General features: G+C 46.7%; 2 long non-coding RNA genes across 2 annotated transcripts; one reads left to right on the top strand and one right to left on the bottom strand.

Annotated features, from left to right (window-relative positions):
* The first annotated feature begins 705 nt into the window (after positions 1–705).
* LOC106997241 (uncharacterized) lies at positions 706–4860 on the top strand. The gene is made up of 2 exons (XR_003727868.2): positions 706–935; positions 1630–4860. It is a non-coding gene; the product is annotated as an uncharacterized LOC106997241 (long non-coding RNA).
* LOC144339653 (uncharacterized) lies at positions 4152–19649 on the bottom strand. The gene is made up of 3 exons (XR_013414910.1): positions 19414–19649; positions 17368–17509; positions 4152–4829 (listed from the first exon to the last, which is right to left on the bottom strand). It is a non-coding gene; the product is annotated as an uncharacterized LOC144339653 (long non-coding RNA).
* Positions 19650–20073: the final 424 nt, after the last annotated feature.

Genomic DNA, 20073 nt, shown 5'->3' with positions numbered 1-20073 from the left:
CTTGTTCCCAAAGGGATCTCTAGCCCAAGACAGGCCTTGGCACATGGCAGCTCAATGCATATTTTGAACAGGCGAGTGCGTGTCGTCGTTCTGCCAGAGACTGTATTTCACACTGTGTCATTATTAAGTCTTTTATGCCCCACGAAACAGATGTGATTCCCATTTTATAGATGCAGAAAGGGAGGCTTGGGGAGGCTAGGAAACTTGTCCAGGGGTTCTCAGCCGTACAGTGGGAGCGCTTGGCTAGGCAGCATGGCCAGTCTGCTTCCAGAGCTTACGCAACTAACCATGACATCACCCTCACCTCCCTACGTGCTACCATCTTCAGCCTAGGTCTCCGGACAGGTCCATGGGTCCCTAAGTCCTCTCTTTGATTGGGAAGGGAATCCCAGCACCCCTGGAATTGCATGCACAATGGCGTGTATCTGTGCTTATGGAGGCTGTGCTGGAGACAGGGCCCGTGGTCTTCAGATTTTCAGAGAAACCTGGGATCAAAAAGAGTTTCAGAATCACTGTCCTGGTTTCAGCACTGAAAATCCCACGTCCTGGGATGACTGCTGTTGGTAGCAGGCAGCATAGTCCCCAAAGGAGGAGAAGATTGAGTTTACATTCCTGGCGGTTCTCCTATCTCAGCAGGAGGAAAAAGGCTATGGGAAGTGGGAACAGGGTACAAAGCTCAGAAACGGACTTGGAGAAGGCTGAAGAGGAAGTCCTGGGACAGAATGAGGTGATTGTGACAGCAGCGCTTCAACGTTCCGGCCGGAGGTTCCAACGCCAGATCCCTGCAGAAGGCACCTGTCTTCCCACTTTCCCTTTAGTTGACGCCACCGTTTCTGGGACAAGTTGAGGAAGGAGCACCAAGCAGTAGAAGTTTCTGAGGAGTGAAAGGGTGGCCAGAAAGACCCCCTCACCCAAAATTCTGTGCTGATGTTTAGGTGAGTACCTAGGTCATGCGGGGTGATGACATCTGACATTGTGCTGGCATCATCCACAGTTCATGAGCGATTCTCCCTCCCTCAGCCACTGGGTGGTCCCTGGGGTGGGGGTCCCCAGGAACCCCCAAGAACAGGCCCCGCTGCAGACCAGCAGTTCTGGACAGGTCAGATGCTGAGGGCCACAGTGAGTAGCTTGCAGGAACATCCTGGAAGTGTCCCAAAGCCAACAGAGTGTCCCAAAGCCAACAGAGTGTCCCAAAGCCAACACAGTGTCCCAAAGCCGACAGTCAGGAACATGAACTGTGTGTTGGACGCCCATGGGAGCTGCATTCTGAGCGAGATATCTGGAGTGTGCTCCAGGGCCAAGTTCTCCCGTGACAGATGAGGGGATGGGGCTCTGAGATCACCCAGGCTGCTGCTACAATCATGGTGAGGCCTGTGTCTGGCAACTGGAATTGACCAGCATTTACAGCTAGCTCCAGCCTGCTAAACCAAGAAAACGAGGCAGGGCGGGCCTGACACATTTCCTTCAGGGGCTCAACAATGGCTAGAACCTCCCGGGAGAGCCTGGGCTTCCTTGAGCCATGTACCGTGGCAGCCCTGTGGCCGGCACAGGTGTGAGTCAGTCTTCTGAGATTACAAGGGGGTTGCTGGATGCTTCCTCCTCCGCCTGTCTTTTGTTTCCTAAATTCAGGGTGCTTTTGTCCGTCAAGCCCTTTGGAATGTGTGGCTCCAGCTTCCCCGGCTGCTTTTCACCCTAAGGACCAGGCATCCGCAGACTTCCAGAGACGACAGCATATAATTCCTGTAGGTGTCAGTCCTTTGAGACGCAGTTCTCCCAGAGCAAGCCCTGCTTCCCATAAGCAGCCACACTTGTCGCTCAGGCCCCGCTGGGTCCTGTCTTCTGTTGACATCAAGCAAGACAGGGAGGAGCACGGACAATGGTGTCAGAGACACTCCCTTTTGAGCATTTGCCTCTACAGAACCTGGCCAGGGCCATGGGATGCCCTGTTTGGCCACCTGAGGCCTGAATCCATCGGGATCTGTAAGAAGCGACCACTGACATTGAGAATGGCACCAGCCACCTCCAGAAGGGGCAGGTCATCTGACTCACTGGCCGCACACTTCACCTGCGGAAGAAAGCCCAAGGCTTACCCAGATGAAGAAAGAGGCATCTGTGCTAAATTAGGTGACCGAAGACCAAAGACCTTTTGACTTAAGACCAAAAAGCAGCCACAGGGCTCCCTTCCCTCCTGTCAAAATTGTTAAGGTGCAAAAGACACCCCCACCCACCAGCCTCTTCAATTCCAGGCAGAACCCAGCCCTGTGCCTGGCTGTCATCAAGGGCACCAGGCTGGTGTTTTGGCAACAAACCAGCTTTCAAAGTGACATCAAATTGCTGTGAATCACCGATCTGATTCAAATGAGGGCTTAGGTGGATTTAGAGATAGCTGATTGCCTCAGATTAGTGCACAATTGCCTCAGAAAGTCATTTACCTCTGGGAGTTTCAGGTACTAAACACTTAGAGTTTGCATTTAAACCCTAAACTGGGACAGGGGCAGCCATTCTTTTGCTGGCAGGACCCAGTGAAGGCTGACCCCTCGTACCTACGACTATTCTGTGATTGGTCCCTCCTCATCTCCCTGCCCCATCCCATCTAAGCCCGGTTCATTTTATTTCAAAGATGAAAACGACTCTCGAAGTTGTGATTTGGTCTCCCCGGTCACGCCCCTCATGAGTGGAGCCCCGTGTCCCCCGTATCTGTCTGTGTTCTTCACCAGGAGGTTTTTCCATTTTCTGTGACTTTTGTTGCTGCGAAGTTCTTCCTGGTCCTGGGTCCCAACTGACCACCTTCCAGCCCCAGTCATCCTGCAGGTCCTCATGGTGGAAGTCCACTCCCCTTCTCATGCCATGTTCCTTCACAGATGTGAACAGCTCTCTCTGTCCTGTCTTTTAGAGACCCAGACCCTGATCCCCTCCTACTACCAAACCATGGTTCTGGAACTCTTCATGTCTCATCCATCCTCCCTCTAGCTTTTCCTACTGGGGGCCTCCTTCTCAGAATGTAGCAGCTACATACACCAGGGGTGGATTCAATAATGTCACCTCCCTTGTTTCAGCCAGTAGACCTCTATTGATTTAGTCTAAAGTCACATTGGCCTTTTGGCAGCCTGTCCCTATGGTGACTCATAATGAGGTTCATTTGGAGTCAACCAAAACTCTTATAAAGGACACTGCCTGGACACATCCACCCCTGCCCCCAAGCAGGTAGCTGTTTTGTTGAGCTTCGGAGCAAAATGTCCGACTTTTACATTTGTCCCTGTTACATTTCTCTGTTTTAATCTGCCCCATCATTCCTATAGTTTTCTGTCATCTGGGAACCTGTTGCAAATGCCTTCTGTTGATTGATCCACATTATTGTTTACAGAGCAATTTTGTTATGGAATCACCTAACCATGTCAGCCTACAGCTTGCTTCCCTCTGCCTTGTTCAGAAAGGTCACAGAAGGCTGCTTGTTCACAGCTTTGCTGAAACATCTTAAAGTGTTGGGCCAGGAGAAGTGTTAGAGACCATCTGCTTCAAGCCCTTCATATTTCAGATGAAGAAATTGAGGCCAGGTGAGGTAAAGGGGCTGCTAAAAGATTATACAGTGATCTTGTCTGCAGTAGAGCCAAAGATCAGGACTCAGAGATTCCCATACCCAAGGACCCTTCGGTTATTTGCCCAGCAAGGAAACCACTGGTACACTGCATCCAGTCTGCTGGAAGATTCCAAAACAGAGGACAACAGAGCCCCTGCCCTTGGGAAGAAAGGCTAAGTGGGCCCTGAAAAGCAAGTAATCAACTGACGACTAGAGAAACAATGTGGTCCAGACATACAATGAAATACGGTCCAGCCATGAAAAGGAATGCAGCACTGACGCATGCTACAACGTGGGTGAACCTTGAAAAATTATGGTCAGTGAAATAAGCCAGTGGCAGAAGACCACATATTGCATGATTCCATTTAGAGGATTTGCCACAATAGGCAGATCCCTCCAAACACAGAAAGCACCTTCGTGGGTGCCAGGGTCTGGGGGGTAGAGGGACATGGGGAGTGACTGCTAATGGGTACAAGATTTCTTTTTGGAGTGACAAATGTTCTGGAATTAGACCATGATGATGGTTGCCCAACAATGTAACGCACTCAAAACCACTGAATTGTACACCTTAAAATGGTTAAAATGGTGAATTTTATGGCATGTGAATTATACCTTCATTTTTAACAACAACATCAGTCTGTCTTCCAGCTCACTCGTGGACAGTGGAGAAGAAGGGAAACGAAGGAGGTCAAGAACAAACCCTTTCCTCTGCTCCCAGCTGAAGAGCTTTGCATACGGCGGGGAGGGCCTGGAGGGGCCACTCTCTGGGCAGCTGGGGGTTGCTTTTCCACCTACAGGGCCTGCCTGCCATGTCCTTCCTAGCGCATTCTGAGTGTCCCCTGGGCTGCGGTCCTGGGACCTCCCCCACTCTTCCGCCCTTCACCTGGAGCCGCGATGGGAACTGGGCCTCCCTGGGCTACTGCTCTGCCTTGGAAGGAAATGGGGGACACTTGCTTGGCTCTTCAGCACCCGCCCCGTGTTTCCGTGTTTGTGTGAAGGACAAAGGTCTTAGCGATCTCCTGCCAGGCTCAGATCCACTCCTCTACACGGCACGCCTTGCTCTGGCCAAGGCTCCATTCGGAGGAATTCGGGTGCGGCACAGCGTCAGGGTCCAGCGATAAGCAGTCACCTGGGGGGACCCCAGCTGGCCTCAGAGCGCGGGCAGGAAGAGGAGCCAGAAACTGGACAGCGATGGGGAGGGGGTTCCGATAAAGTATGCAGAAATCACCGTGGAGAAGAGAAGCGACTGGGGCTGTTTCAGAAAAAAAAAAAAATTAAATCCTCTGCCAGTTGGAAGCGCATTGCTTTCATGTCGGCCTGACTGATTCCCGCGTGGGCGTGCGGCTCTGGCTCTGGCGGCCTGCCAGGGAGCGTGGGTGGCGTTCCCAGAACAAAAGTTCAGGCTGCGCAAGAGTCACCTGCGGGAGAGCCCTGTCCCCGCCCACCAGGGACCGCTCCGCCCACCGCCCAGGGCAGTGAGCACAGCAGCCAGGTAGCCCTGCTGCCAGGGAGGGCAAACATGCACCGCGCACAACACACAGCACATACACACAACATACAACAGACAACACACACAACACATACAACACACACAACACATACAACACAAACACAACACATACACACAACACACACACAACAGACAACACACAACACATACGACACACACAACACATACACACAACACACAACAGACAACACACACAACACATACAACACACACAACACATACACACAACACACACACAACAGACAACACACACAACACATACAACACACACAACACATACACACAACACACACACAACAGACAACACACACAACACATACAACACACACAACAGACAACACAAACACACAACACATACAACACACACAACACATACACACAACATACAACAGACAACACACAACACATACAACACAAACACATACACACAACACATACACACAACAGACAACACACAACACATCCAACACAAACACACAACAGACAACAAAAAGACACAACACATACAACACAAACACACAACACATACACACAACAGACAACACACACAACACATACAACACAAACACAACACATACACACAACAGACAACACACAACACATACAACACACACAACACATACACACAACACACAACAGACAACACAAACACATACAACACAAACACACAACACATACACACAACAGACAACACACAACACATACAACACACACAACAGACAACACAAACAACATACAATACATACAACACACACAACTGACCACACACAATATACAACACACACTACAAACAGCACACAATATACTACACACAATACACAACACATATAACACAAAAAACAACACACACACACTACAGACAACACAACATACAATATATAACACAACACACACTACAGACAATACAACAAACCATGCACACCACAAAACATACAACACACAAACCATACACAACATACACCACATACAACAACATACGCCACACACAACACACACAACATACAACACAAAAAACACATACCACACACCCCTCTCTCTCTCTCCCCATCTCTGTCTCTCCTCATGCGTTCTCGCCCATGGAGAATGTAAGTGAGAAGAGCTGTTTGCATCGTGGAGCCAATGAGGCATCCATAAAGAAGAAGGACAGCGGGAGCCCACTCTCTACCAGAAGGGCCAGAGCTCAGGGAGCGCCACTGTTAGCAAGATGGGAGCCAGCTTTCACAGAGCACTGTGTGTCTTCAAAGAACTTCACCAGCATTGACTCATTAAGCCGCCCACACCTCTGAGGCAGCTGGGGCGGCAGCTTGGTTCTCCCTGTCAGAGAGGAGAGGTCAACGCTCACCTCAGGGCACAGGGCAAATTCAAGGAGGGGCGAGGGCCACTGTGTCCCAGATGACCCAGCCAAGGAACCTGCTTCTGTCTCAGGGAAGATGTCAAGTGAGGTCGGAAGTCAAGGACCAGCTCTCCAGATGCTGAAGGGTTAAGGAAGGAGGAAGAGAGGGTGGGTGGCTGGTGGCATCATGTTACCTTCTGCCTGTCACCCAGAGAGCCAAGCTGAACAGGCAGCAGGCGTGCTTGTGAGGAAGGGTGGGTCCAGCCTTCCTGGGGCAGCAGCCCCTCCACCCTCTTTTTCCTGTGCTGACAGAGAAGGGAGAAGGGGTCTCAGAGAGGCCCTTGGACCGAGTTCCTTCATTCCTCCCTTCTAGGAGTGATGCGTTTTTACAATATCAACAGTCCTCACTCCCAGGCAAGATCTCTGTAATGCATCACACGGATGAATCCTTCTGTATCTCAAAGTTCACACACAGTATGAACTCACCAGCCAACAGGGAGCTTGTTTTTATGCTAATGGAATGGCAAAGGGAAAGTTCTTCCCAAATGAATGAGCTTTGATGTCCTGTATTTCTATATGTGTATGTGTGTGTGTACACATATGTATACACATGCATATACATATTTATATATTATATATTTTTTATATATATCTATTTCCTCCCAAAAAAATGGCTGGTCCGGAGCTGAATCTCTTTCCTCCTCAAACCCCTATTTGGAAGCAGGCATTCCTCCCATGGTGAAAGGGCTCACATACAGCACAGCTTGGTTTCTGAAAGCTTGGCCTTTAGAACTAGAAAGATTTGCTTCACTCATTGTCTGAATGTGGAGAAGAACCTGACTCTTAGAGGCAGCTTTCTCTGACCCCATCGCTGCCTGGGATCCCAACACCTAGGAAGAGGTTTAAAAGAGGAACTGTCCAACCCAAAGCCAAGGGCAACACAGACCAGCCTGACTTCTTCACTCATAGCTTGAGCAAGCTGCTCGTCTCGGTGATTATTTGGACACATGCTACGAGCACAGAGACATACCCTCACCTTTTGTTTTCAGGGATTAAAGAGAAGATTTTAAAAATCTGAAGCCAAAAAGACACAGAGAAACAGAAGCAGCTATAAGAAATACACCCTCGGAAGGGAACAACTTCAGAAGAGAGAACGAGCAGGACCCTCAACTTTGTCCTGAGCCCTTCATTGGAAAGCTTATCCATCTTCATTTTTCCTAAAACTGGGATTTGTAACTAAAACCATTTCCTAAATGCTGCTATGGACATTGTAGTACCAGGCACAAACTCAGGGTAGACATGTCGTTTTCAAGGACAGTTGAAGTGGGCGCATTGTATTTAGGTCAAGTGACTTAAATGCTAGGTTGGACGACTTAGGTGAACTCTTTATTGGCACAAGGTAAATGCACATTTTGCACAGCCAAGTCAATCTTGCATTCTTGTTAAAAGGTGTGAATTGGTATTTTTAATCAGTGGCAGCCGACTGTAGTATCAAGAGCCCAGGAGTTCAAATCTGCTTCTGTCATCTATCCACCAAAGGACCTCAGGCTGATTAACCCCTTCTAGACTCCTGTCCCCATCTCTAAACAAACAATAGTAATGGCAGCTCCCTGGTAGGTTTGCTGTAAAGATTAAATGAGATGCTGCTGCCAAACACTGAGCCACAGTAGGCATTCTCTTTGCCCTTGGATTTGTTTTTCCACAATACAATTCTATGTACCTTAGAAAAATCAAATGATGATCTGGTTACTTATTGAGCTAATTGAAGGCATGCCTATAAGGTTATTGAAATTTATGGGGTTTTTTGTTTGTTTTGTTTTATTGGTCTTTTAGTTAGAAATAAGGATTGATAAAAGAAAAAGGGGGAAGAGAGGGATGGAAGGAGAAAGGGAGAAGGATGGGAGGAAGGTAGGAAGAAAGGAAGGGAGGAAGAGAGGAAGGAAGGGAGGAAGAGAGGAAGGATGGGAGGGAGGGAGAAAGGATGGGAGGGAGGGAGAAAGGATGGGAGGGAGGGGAAGGAAGGAAAGAAAGAGGGAAGGAAGGAGGGAAGGAAGGAAGGAGGGAGGGAGGGAGGGAAGGAAGGAAGGAAGGAAGGAGGGAAGGAAGGAAAGAGGGAGGGAAGGAAGGAAGGAAAGGAAGGAAGGAAGAAAGGAAGGAGGGAGGGAAGGAAGGAGAGAAGGAAGGAGGGAGGGAGGAAGGATGGGAGGGAGGGAAGAAGGATGGGAGGAAGGGGAAGGAAGGAAGGAAGGAGGGAGGGAGGGAGGGAGGGAAGGAAGGAAGGAAGGAAGGAAGGAAGGAAGGAAGGAAGGAAGGAAGGAAGGAAGGAAGGAAGGAAGGAAGGAAATAACTGAGCCTATTTTAACCAAACACAAAGAACTTAGAATGGAGCTACCCTTATCTCTTCCCCATCTGTAGATGAAAATCTGAAAGAAACAAATGTCCTCCCATGTTTTTTGGCTTCTTTATCAGAGGTGCTTGCAAGCGTCTGCCTAGGCAGGCTGTGGCCCGTTGCACCTATTTGTGAAGACCTTCCTTTTCTTGAAACAATACACTGAATAAATACCCCTGGAGTTAGAAATCTGGCAAAGCACCTGAAAAGGGGTGGGCAGGGGGTGCAAAAACTATAATAAAAAAGGCATTACACACAGTAAGAGCTTGCTCAGTCAACATTTGTTGAATGAATGAATTCTAGCTTCTGATTATAGCTTTGAGCTTTAATGTCTCTTGGCTGCAGAATTGGTCCCCCATTTCCACTTTCTGTGTTCATGCTGCCCTTGCATAGACTAGAACCGCCATTTCACGTCACCTGTCTTACAAGATTTAGAGTGCATTCTCAGACCACCTGCATCACAGTCATCTGCTAAAAAGGCATATTCCAGGCCTTTCCAAATTGCCAAAGACCAGATTCTGAAGATCCACAGTCCAGTATGTGACTGGTCCTAAACTGGTTCCTCTAGGTGAGGGGAGAGAGGGAAAGTGTCTGGCTTCTACAGAGGAGAGCAGGGAGAGTTGACCCGGAGCCCCAGCCAGCCTGCACCACGGGGGTGAGGGGGAGAAAGGGGCATTAATATTATTCTTTTTTTCTTTTTTCTTTCTTTCTTTTTTTTTTGAGATGGAGTTTCACTCTTGTTGCCCAGGAGTGCAATTGTGAGATCTCAGCTCACCGCAACCTCCACCTCCTGGGTTCAAGTGATTCTTCCGCCTCAGCCTCCTGAGTAGCTGGGATTACAGGCATGCAGCACCATGCCCAGCTAATTTTGTATTTTTAGTAGAGACAGGGTTTCTCCATGTTAGTCAGGCTGGTCTGGAACTCCTGACCTCAGGTCATCCACCTATCTCGGCCTCCCAAAGTGCTGAGATTACAGGCGTGAGCCACTGCGCCTGGCCTAACATTATTCTCTTTCAACCTGAGGGTCTAAGAAACACTTTAAGAAGCTTCAAATAAAGGCTTGTTATTTAAACTTATAAAACAGCCGCCTAAGAGATCAAAATAGCAATAGCCTAAGCAGTATATTAGCAGGAGGGAGGAGGGAACAAATCTTCATTTCTCATGGCAGAAATCTACCGATAATGCCAAAAATGGGTATTTTTGAAGCGGTATACATACATTACTTAGCAACCTGGGGTGGATTGCCATCAGAACTAAAAGCAGAAATAGTTACAAGATTTAATTTAAAATGGTGATTTCTGTGAAGCTAACCTGGGGTGGGGTGACCAGGGCAGAGAACTCTTGTTTTCCACAATAAAATATTTCTATACGGGTTGATTTTTTTTCCTAGCCGTGTCTAAATCACAAAAGAAAGTTAGACTTTGAATTTGAAAAGCATTTGGGCTGGTTGAGTCAGTCTCTGGGGTTGGGGGCGGGGGGTGGCCCATAAAGGTTACTCCAAAAGCTCCCAAATGAGTCTCTGAGCTGCTGCTGAACGTGGCACCAGACAACTTTGTGAAGTGAATGAACCAATGAGTAAATAATGGAAGAAGAATCAGAGACGTCAACGCTGGCTGTTTGATATGCACATGAAGGTGCCAGTCTTGCCCAGGGACCCAAATCCAACCCAAACTGAGAGGCAAAACTGACTGTGGCTTCACCTCAAGGCTCCTCTTCCTCTCCTGCACCCCTTTATTTTTTTAACCTATTCTAATTCACAATTAGAAAATAATACAAGTATTGAAAGTTACATCATACGGCCGGGCGCGGTGGCTCAAGCCTGTAATCCCAGCACTTTGGGAGGCCGAGACGGGCGGATCACGAGGTCAGGAGATCGAGACCATCCTGGCTAACACACTGAAACCCCGTCTCTACTAAAAAATACAAAAAAAAAAACTAGCCGGGCGAGGTGGCGGGCGCCTGTAGTCCCAGCTACTCGGGAGGCTGAGGCAGGAGAATGGCGTAAACCCAGGAGGCGGAGCTTGCAGTGAGCCGAGATCACGCCACTGCACTCCAGCCTGGGCGACAGAGCGAGACTCCGTCTCAAAAATTGGAATTGGAAAAAACTGCTTTAAAGTTCATATGGAACCAAAAAAGAGCCCGCATCTCCAAGACAATCCTAAGTCAAAAGAACAAAGCTGGAGGCATCACGCTACCTGACTTCAAACTATACTACAAGGCTACAGTAACCAAAACAGCATGGTACTGGTACCAAAACAGAGATATAGACCAATGGAACAGAACAGAGTCCTCAGAAAAAATACCACACATCTACAGCCATCTGATCTTTGACAAACCTGAGAGAAACAAGAAATGGGGAAAGGATTCCCTATTTAATAAATGGTGCTGGGAAAATTGGCTAGCCATAAGTAGAAAGCTGAAACTGGATCCTTTCCTTACTCCTTATACGAAAATTAATTCAAGATGGATTAGAGACTTAAATGTTAGACCTAATACCATAAAAATCCTAGAGGAAAACCTAGGTAGTACCATTCAGAACATAGGCATGGGCAAAGACTTCATGTCTAAAACACCAAAAGCAACGGCAGCAAAAGCCAAAACTGACAAATGGGATCTCATTAAACTAAAGAGCTTCTGCACAGCAAAAGAAACTACCATCAGAGTGAACAGGCAACCTACAGAATGGGAGAAAATTTTTGCAATCTACTCATCTGACAAAGGGCTAATATCCAGAACCTACAAAGAACTCAAACAAATTTACAAGAAAAAAAACAAACAACCCCATCAAAAAGTGGGCAAAGGATATGAACAGACATTTCTCAAAAGAAGACATTCATACAGCCAACAGACACATGAAAAAATGCTCATCATCACTGGCCATCAGAGAAATGCAAATCAAAACCACAATGAGATACCATCTCACACCAGTTAGAATGGCGATCATTAAAAAGTCAGGAAACAACAGGTGCTGGAGAGGATGTGGAGAAATAGGAACACTTTTACACTGTTGGTGGGATTGTAAACTAGTTCAACCATTATGGAAAACAGTATGGCGATTCCTCAAGGATCTAGAAGTAGATGTACCATATGACCCAGCCATCCCATTACTGGGTATATACCCAAAGGATTATAAATTATGCTGCTATAAAGACACATGCACACGTATGTTTATTGCAGCACTATTCACAATAGCAAAGACTTGGAATCAACCCAAATGTCCATCAGTGACAGATTGGATTAAGAAAATGTGGCACATATACACCATGGAATACTATGCAGCCATCAAAAAGGATGAGTTTGTGTCCTTTGTAGGGACGTGGATGCAGCTGGAAACCATCATTCTTAGCAAACTATCACAAGAACAGAAAACCAAACACCGCATGTTCTCACTCATAGGTGGGAACTGAACAATGAGATCACTTGGACTCAGGAAGGGGAACATCACACACAGGGGCCTATCATGGGGAGGGGGGAGGGGGGAGAGATTGCATTGGGAGTTATACCTGATGTAAATGACGAGTTGATGGGTGTAGCACACCAACATGGCACAAGTATACATATGTAACAAACCTGCACATTATGCACATGTACCCTACAACTTAAAGTATAATAATAATAAATAAATTTTAAAAAAAATAATAAAATAAAATAAAATAAAATAAAATAAAATAAAAAAAGAAAGTTACATCATACATAAACCATTTCCCTAAATGTCCTTGGCTGGCACCATCACTCAGTAGCTCCCCAGGGTGGCTGGTGATCACAGAGGACTCCATTCAGACCACTCAGCAGGGTATACCAAGGACAGTCCTCTCAACCTGCAGAACTTTCTGGTTAAAAAAAAAAAAAATACTGCTTTTAAGACTTAAATCAAGGTCTTCAACAGAAAAGCCAGAGACAAACAAAAACAAACAAACTGATTCAGGTTTTCAACCAAGCTCAAAGAACCTTTGTCAAAGTAAATCAAAGCACTCCGGCAGCCAGCTTATTAGGTTTAATCATCAACTGTGCTTATCAGATCCCTCATTTGTAAGTCCCCTGAAGAAAAAAAGTGCAAAATGATTCCTTTTGTGCTTTGGAGATTGATATCAAAGCAGGCCTTGAGGTCAACTACAGAGGTGCTTTAAGTGGAAATTATAAGCAGGAAACAAAATGCACTCATTCAGTTTCTTCGAGTTGAGCAGAGACCTCCTGGATGCCATGCGTCAGCTTCACCTGCTAGAAACACACACTCACCTCACTGTCCAAGACCCTGGAAAGGGGAACCCCTTGAATTGATTGGGTTTTGCTTCCCTTGGGCAATTCTTCACTATGGTTTAGAGATTTGGGGTCTTCCAGTGGCATTCTACTCAATCAAGGTGACCAGCCATCTGTTGAACTGTCTTTTCCAACCCGATATACCCAAGTGCTATGGTTCCAATTTCAATATTCCCTCCTAGGGATAGCAAATGAGAAGATCTATGGGTGAATAATGACAAGAATATGGTAAATGGTTGGCATTATTACCCACGAACCTGCATTAAGTCAGGTTGGTTTGCTGGCACCCTGAAGTCAGCCATGGCACAGTAGCTGATTCAAAATCCAAACACGCAGCAGCCAAAAAGGAAAGCAAAGGGCAAATTAAGCCACCACTGAAGGTGCTCAGAAAGGCCAGAGGAAGATTCCATCCCACACCCAGCTCGACTTCTTCCCACCTTTCTTCTTCGTCCTTCTTTCTGCATCTCACATTTCAGTTCTCATACTCTTTTCTCCAAACAAATTCTGCCACATTCTCCTGGGACACCCTCTTGCTTTCTCTCTCCCTCTTGATGCAGCAGTAGTTCTCAAACCTTCCCATGGAAAATCCCACCAGTTTCTTCCTTCCTAGGACCCTCTCTCCTTTCCCTGTACCAAAAAATCAAGACCAAGCTGGGATTACAGAATGGGGAGACCCTGAGAGTGGAGTAGGAAAGAGAGACTTGGGTTATTGGTGCACAAAATATGTGGTCCCTGGAACACTATTAATATTGTGTTGATGGCCTACAATGTGTTGGCCGCCATATTAAATTGCTGAATTTAACAGGTGTCTAAACTGGGCTTTTCTAAGTGTGTTCGGAGGACACTGTTCCAGGGAGATGCTTCTTACTAAGAGCATTTGATTGTTAAATACCTTTGGAAAATGTGTCATCTCTTATTCATCCCCTGAAGACTCCCAATACACATTAAATTTTTGGTAATGCGTGCAATAGATATACTTATTTGTCATCGGTTAGCCCAGTATTTCCGTTTTTTGTGTGTGTGTTTGTGTGTGTGTGTGTGTGTGTGTTCGTTTTTTGAGACAGGGTCTTACTCTAGCACCCAGGCTGGTGTGCAGTGGCACAATCTCAGCTCACTGCAACCTCTGCTTTCTGGGCTCCAGTGATCCTCCTTCCTCAGCCTCCCAAGTAACTGGGGCTAGAGGCACACGCCACCACACCTAGCTAATTTTTGTATTATTTGTAGTAATGGGGTCTCACTATGTTGCCCAGGCTCCTAACTTATTTGATCACTGAACCCACTTGATCATGGAAAAAGCAGCAGCTAATGTCAGCATCACTCTTGGCCCATGTAGATCTTCAAGGTGGAAGTCACTAAAGTACAAATGTTCTGTGTGTGTAGGCTCTGGAGCCCCGGGTGGGCGTTCACCTGATTTACTGGAGTGTTTGTGGTAGTGTAGCCAGGGGCTTGATGATTCTTGACCAGGAGGTTTTGTTCCCCAGAAACAGGGGGTGCAAAAAATGAGCTAGGGAGACAATTCAGGCATGGACAGTTGAGTAAACACAGAACGTTTAAAAAGAGAAGTCAGCAGAATCACCTTGGTGCTCCTGTGTGGGATTCCTTTCCAAAATACAGTCATTGCTTTTAAAAATCTCAAAGATCCTTTGGTTTTCTTTCTCATGCTCCCATTCCCCAGAACCCCCACCCCTTCCTTAGCATCATGGTTTCTTAAATGGAATGATCTTCTCATGGTCCACAGACCTAGGAGAGGAATGCAGACCCCTCCAGCCCAGAGCCAGCCCCAGATGTCTGACACCAGGGCTGCTATTTTGAAGGGTGCTTCGAGATCTGCAGCTCCAGGCGTTTTGTTATTTTGCTATTTGCTTTTGGAACTTCTTAAAACAAACCTCAAAGATGAGAAAACTCCTGTTTGAAATGAATTCCTTTCAGAATCCAAGAAATGACTCACAGAGGCTGTTTTGGCATTTATGTTCCCTGTTAAGATGATTAGGCTCATAAATTCTATTTTTGAAATGCAATCTTTGTACCCCGAATATTTTTCCAGAACAGCAACAAAAAAAACCTGAGGTGGAGGAGTAGGGGAGGAATGATACTCCTATTTACATGTTTGCTGTGATTTAAATACATGCTGTTGCCCACTGACTTTTGTATTTTATCATCTATTCTTCCCCACACGATTAAAGAGGTTGGGCAATTTTCGTCAGTGAAGTTGCTTAAAATGCTCTTATTCTAAAGAAGAAACTGACTTTTTAAAATATTACTAGCTCATATATGAACAAGACTTGAGCTTGTTCATATACGAGCTAGTAAGATAAAAAGTTCTGTTTTTACCCAAATGTCCAATGACTGATGAATGAATAACAAAAACATGGAATAGTATTCAGCCTTAAAAAGGAATAAAATTCTGATACTTGTTCCCAGCAGGAATATACCTTGAGGACTCTGGGAAGACACTTTTAGAAATACGAGTGGCCCGGGGCTTCTTCCCCGCCCTGGTTTTGATCTTACCAACACTGCTGCTCCTGAAACAGCCTAGTTACTCATTCTTCCAAACGAATGTTTGGCTGGACCCAAGCCCTACTTTAATCACAAAACTGGTACCGTTCCAACTGAGTTAGGTGGTTTTCTTAGGGCCACGCAAGACTGTCTTGGCAGGGGGCAGGTGCAGCCTCCCTTCTTGGGAAAAAAGTCTCAACTGTAGAAATGTGGTGGCCCCTGAGATTTGTTTTAAGTTATTGTAGCTGTTACCTAAGTTTTACGCACCGGCGCCTTTGTTCTTGTGTAATAAACTGTCAACTGCAGCATGTTCAAAGTAGCTCGACCCTCTATTTGGTCATAAAATTAATCCTAATCTAAAAACCACTCTTTCATTTTTAATTGCATGGCAAGCCCAAGTTTTTAAGGAGCGTTTTGTTGTTCGGTACTTTTGATAACACCCTTGAAGCAGTACTGGTCATGAGAAACGACTTCATGTATGCCTCTTCAAGAACAATGAACTGCACTAAACTCTTTTTTTTTTTTAATGTAAGTTCAGGGGTACATGTGCAGGTTTGTTATATAGGTAAACTTGCGTTACAAATGTTTATTGTACAGATTGTTTCATCACCCAGGTATTAAGCCTAGTACCCATTAGTTATTTTTTCTGATCCTCTCCTTCCTCCCACCCTCCACCCTCAAGTAGGCCCCAGTGTATGTTGTTCCCCTCTATGTGTCTAAGCGTTCTCATCATTTAGCTCCCAGTTATAAGTGAGAACAATTTGGTTTTCTGTTCCTGTATTAGTTTGCTAAGGATAATGGCCTCCAGCTTCATCTACGTTCCTACAAATAATGTGATCTCATTCTTTTTTATGGCTGCATAGTATTCCATGGTGTATGTGTATCACATGTTTTATCCAGTCAATTACTGATGGGCATTTAGGTTGATTCCGTATCTCTGCTATGGTGAATAGTGCTGCAATGAACATATGTGTGCATGTCTTTATGACAGAATGATTTCTATTTCTTTGGGTATATGCCTGTATTGAGATTGCTGAGTTGAATGGCTATTCTGTTTTTAGCTCTTCAAGGAATCACCACGCTGCTTTCCGCAGTGGCTGGCCCAATTTACACTCCCACCAAAAGTGTAGAAGCATTCCTTTCTCTCCATAACCTCACCAGCATCTGTTATTTTTTGACTTTTTAGTAATAGCCATTCTGACTGATGTGCGATGGTATCTCATTGTGGTTTTGATGTGCATTTCTCTAATAATTGGTGATGTGTAGCTTTTTTTTCATATGCTTGTTGGCCATGTGTATGTATTCTTTTGAAAAGGAATTGCCTAAACTCAAACCTCAAAAGAAGTATTCTGCTGTTTGAGTTTCAAATGAAAAATAAAGCACCAAGAATAAAGATCTTCAAGAACGTCATTTTTTAGAGTCTCTGGCATGACTAAACAGGTAATGAATGCCCATCTCATGTGTATCTTCATGCTCTCCCTAAGGCACAGGCCATGTTTCTGAATTACATGTTAAGAGATATACACAGTCGAGGGAGTGACCAGCCATTACATTGCAAAAATAATCCCTGTGAAGTAATTATCATCTGTTTACCTTGACTTGCCCAGAACAACTTGGTCATCAAACATCTCTCTTTATGATGCACCCACATGGATTTTGGTAAAGCAGAGATTGTGGAGGAATGAATGTATCAAATATAGACAAAACTGTCAGATAAGCTTTACAAATAAGTTTGTCACATTTTTTCACGTGTAGGCAATTCTCCCTGTCTTCACTGGGGCGGATCTGGAGTGATGTTAACTTACCCCATTGAGCTTCGTCCTCTCAGCTTTGGGCTTCTGGGCCACTCTGAGTTGATGGGGCACAAGAGGTGGGGAAGATGGATAAGAACACAGTTCCCATCAGTTTCCAGGATGCCTCATTAGGAAGCTCTCTTTTTGGCCAGACCTGGGGGAGACGCCATATAACACAATGCACACCAGAGGCAAGGCAGTGAAGTTTAGCAGGGCTGAGCCACCCCCACTTGAGACACAAGGCTGGGCACCATATTACACCAGTGATGACACCTCTAATGGGGTGGAAAGGTCACTTAGGCATGGCTATCTTCAACTCCACTATTCACCTTCCCCACCTCCACTCCTTTTCTGCCCTCTCTCTATAGTCTGGGCAGAAAGAAGGAAGAGATTTCTTCCGGAGGTCCTAAGATAAGCCACAGAAGAGCTTCTCTCCACAAAGCCCCCATTTGTGGTCATGGAAGGCAGGCGAAGGTTGGTGCCCTTGGGTGGGCGTCTCTTGCTCTGGAATGGAGGGCGGGGGCTGGTGTTAGCACTTCCCTCACCTTTGGAAACTCCCTTGGCTGTAAAGAGCAAGATGAGAGGACACAAGCAGGGACGGCGCCAGTGAAGCTGCCAGCTGGGGCCTCCATATCCCCTCCTGCAGATCCACTGCTGATGGTGTCACCCAACCCCTTGCCTGCAGCCGAGGCCCACTGCCCTCTCAGACAACACTCCACCAATCCCAAGAAAGGGGCGATGAGTCCCAAGAATTGTCTGCCTTTTAATGGGAGCCAGTCCTGCCCAAAGGGTTGTGGGAGAAACAATGGGCTGAAAGGGGCCCCTCTGATCTTTGGACTCACATCCTTCAGGGGGACTACAGGCTGCATCATTCATTCCTTCATTCATTCAATAACAGTTCATTGAGTTTCTGCTCTGTGTTCTCAAGGTTGGGAATTGGCAGCAAACAAGACTCTGCTCTCATGGTGCTGAGGACCTTGAGACCTACAGTCCTCAGGCAAGAAACCCAGCTTTCCCATCACAGCACATGGTGCTATAAAGAACACCAGGTGGGTCACGGGCTGCAGAGCAACTGAACCCCCCTGAACCCCCACTTCGGGGAGTGCCAAGCTAAGGCCTCAGTGAGGAAAAGGAGCCAGGTAAGTGAAAATACAGGGGGAAAGCTTTGTGTGGGGAACACATGCAAAGGCCCTGGGGTAGGTGGTCAGGAGCATTCGAGGAGCAGCTGGTGTTTTGCAGCTGCAGGGGAAGGAAGGAGGGATGCTCCGTGTGAACACAGGGCATCACAGGGAAGCAAGAAGATGGTCCCAACTGTCTTCTGAGGACACTCTCTGGTCTCATCTGCAGCCCCAAGCGTGGGCTTCTAAACCACTCAGGGAACCGATGGAAAAACTTATCTGATTCAAAACCCAGTGAAGAAGCCAGGGGTGTTGGCATGTGCCTGTAATGCCAGCTACTTAGGAGGCTAAGATGGAAGGATGGCTCAAGGCCAGGAGTTCAAGGCCAGCCTGGGCAAAGTAGAGTCCCCGTCTGTCACAAAAGAGTAAAATTAAATAAATAAAATCTACCGTGCACCACTGCCCTCCTTGCACACCACTGAAGAGGCTCCTGCCTTCTTTGGCAGCCCCTCCATTCACATCCAGCATCATAAGACACCAGGCACACATCTCAGCCTGCTGTATTCCCAGCAGGGGAGGCAGAGCCAGGACACCAGCCCATTCTTCCTAACTAATCTGTTTCCTCTGCTGTTTAATTAGACCAGTTCTTCTCAACAGCGGGCTGCTGTTTCCCCCAGGGGACACTGGCAATTTCTGGAGGCATTTTTGGTTGGCACGAATGGGGCAGGGGTGCTGCCGGCATCTGGCAGGTAGGGGCAGGGGTGCTGCTAACATCCTGCAGCACCGGTGACAGCCCCCCACACCAGAAAACCATCCCGTCCAAAATGCCAATCCATAGAGCAGAAGGAAGATGAGCCTGGGGAGAAAACTAGAGAGGATTTTGCCCCAGAAAAAAATGACCCACAATAAAGCTGGCTCAGCTCTTTTCAAAATTAAATACCTTCCCTCTTTGTCACACACTGGAAAACAAGCAAGTTTCTATTTCAGGCTGTGGGGTGGGTTAGCGTCGGCTTGGCCGGCTGTCTGGCAGAGGCTCCGATTCATCATGGACAGCTAAGTGTGGTTTGCTGTGTGTCAGGAGAAGGTCCAGGATGGGCTGGGGCAGGGAGTGTGGGGAGCAGACCACCCTCATCTCTGGGGCTGCTGGAGCTTCCGGAGGCTGGAGCACACCCAGCCTGCTCCTCCTTGTGGGAAGTGATTAAATGTGAAGCTTAAAGCTGTAAGGACTTCCTGGCATTGTGGGTTTTTACTTCTGAACTTGTTCCCCCCTCTTTTTACCTGCCCTCTGAAGCTTCCAGGAAAAATAGGCTTTTCGATAAACAGAGAGAGCCCAGCCAGAGAAGCTTTGACACTTTAAGATTCTAAGTCACTAGTTCACGGTTAATTCAAGTACTTTGCAGATTGGGAGAGTGAAGAGAAGTGACAAGGACCCCCCTTCCTCCCACTTCAGTTAGGGGGTAGGGTGGGGAGAAAGAGAGAGAGAGGCGGGGGACATTTATGGGATGATGGAAAGTCCAAAAGGAAATAAAAAAATTTCCCACATCAAAAATGGCAGAGTCCAAAGAATAAGAGAAAAGTCTGATGAGGCCCGAGTATCATC

This window comes from Macaca mulatta, chromosome 3 (genome assembly GCF_049350105.2).
Source record: "Macaca mulatta isolate MMU2019108-1 chromosome 3, T2T-MMU8v2.0, whole genome shotgun sequence".
Classification (NCBI taxonomy): Eukaryota; Metazoa; Chordata; class Mammalia; order Primates; family Cercopithecidae; genus Macaca; species Macaca mulatta.
Note: the sequence above shows the minus strand (reverse complement) of the source record. Positions and strands in the feature narration are given on the sequence as shown.